This window comes from Azolla caroliniana, unplaced genomic scaffold (assembly GCF_043228905.1).
Source record: "Azolla caroliniana isolate FFs.n. ecotype wild unplaced genomic scaffold, voAzoCaro1.0.p SCAF_8, whole genome shotgun sequence".
Classification (NCBI taxonomy): domain Eukaryota; kingdom Viridiplantae; phylum Streptophyta; class Polypodiopsida; order Salviniales; family Salviniaceae; genus Azolla; species Azolla caroliniana.
Genome location: NW_028230443.1, coordinates 21,233,412 through 21,235,090, shown reverse-complemented (window position 1 = coordinate 21,235,090; position 1,679 = coordinate 21,233,412).

Sequence of the window (1,679 nt, the reverse complement as noted above, 5' to 3'; positions counted from 1 at the left end):
ACTCATCTATCTCACGATCACTCAACCCGGCCTTAGCTACCTAGTCAGTCTCCTCAACCAATTCATGCAAAAACCACGAGACTGTCACTTGGATTGCGCTAAGCGAGTATTACGATACGTGAGCGGCACAATGGATTGTGGTATTCTCTATGAATCGGCCAGACCAATTCGACTCAAAGGGTACACAGATGCCGATTGGACCAGCTAAAGGGCCGATCAACGATCAACCTTCAGATTTGTTTTCTTCCTCGGCAGCAGAGCGATTTCGTGGAGTAGCAAGAAGTAGCCGATTGTTGCACTTTCAAGCGTAGAGGCTAAATACAGGCGTGCAATCGTGACTGCATGTGAAGTCGTATGGCTTAAGTGGATTTTGAAGGATCTAGGCATTCCCGTCAAGGATCCAACTCCCCTCTACTATGACAATATGAGCATTATTTATCTGGCTCAGAACCCATTGTTCCACGCATGCACGAAGCATATTGAAGTGCACTATCACTTCATTCGAGGGCATGTTCAGGCAAGAGATGTTGACCTTCAACACATCAGCACGCATCTTCAAACAGTCGACATCTTCACCAAAGCCTTAAGATCCGACAAGCTTCGGCAATTCATTTCAAACCTTGGATTAACGATCCCTGACTTGCCAAGCTTGAGGGGGAGTACAAGAGAGAACCGGATATTGTCTGTGTAAAGAATCAATGGTGATTCTTGTGAAGCGGAAGAGATGTGAGTTATGTGTGTATGTGTGAGAGAAGAGAGGAGAGGAGAGAAACACAATATAGATAAGAGACAATATGAAGTACTCAAGAAGAAGAAGGAGATGTATATTAACAAGTAGAATATGAAATACAAAATAGCATTACAAGGAGTCACAACTGACTTCGTATGAAGTATGAGGAGGGTGCTTTATATAGAGTCACCCTCTCTCTTCATTAACTTACAACAACCACTCTCTCTCTTGGGGAATGTGAAGACTCATAGTCATGGGGAATATGTAACTCATTAGTTATGTGTCATAGAATATGATTCTATGACACATAGTTAATGTGTAGAGAGTAATGGTGTGACTCTTGACCTTTGAGTAATCATAGATTCTCAAAAGGTGTGTTCACACATTGTGCTATGTTGAGCTTGATTCTCAACACGCCCCCTCAAGCTCAACTCGGGTTGGTTCCTTTCGATTGATGTCCGCTTCCGTTGGTATCCGGTTCGGACAGTATCTGGTTCTCGCTTGTACTCCCCCTTAAGCTTGGCAACTCAGGGATCGTCAATCCAAGGTCTGACATGAATTGCCGAAGCTTGTCAGCTCCTAAGGCTTTGGTGAAGATGTCACCCATCTGAAGATTCGTGCTGATGTGTTGAAGGTCCACATGTCCGGCCTGTACGCGCTCTTGAATGAAGTGATAGTGCACTTCGATATGCTTTGTGCATGCGTGGAACATCGGGTTCCGGGCCAGATATATACTACTCATGTTGTCGCAGTAAAGGGGAGTCAGATCCTTGATGGGAACGCCCAAATCCTTCAAAATCCTCTTGAGCCATACGGTTTCACATGCAGCTACGGTTGCGCCCCTGTATTCCGCCTCCGTACTCGAAAGAGCGACGGTAGGCTGCTTCTTGCTACTCCACGAAATCGCTCTGCTGTCAAGGGAGAAGACAAATCCAGAGGTTGATCGTCG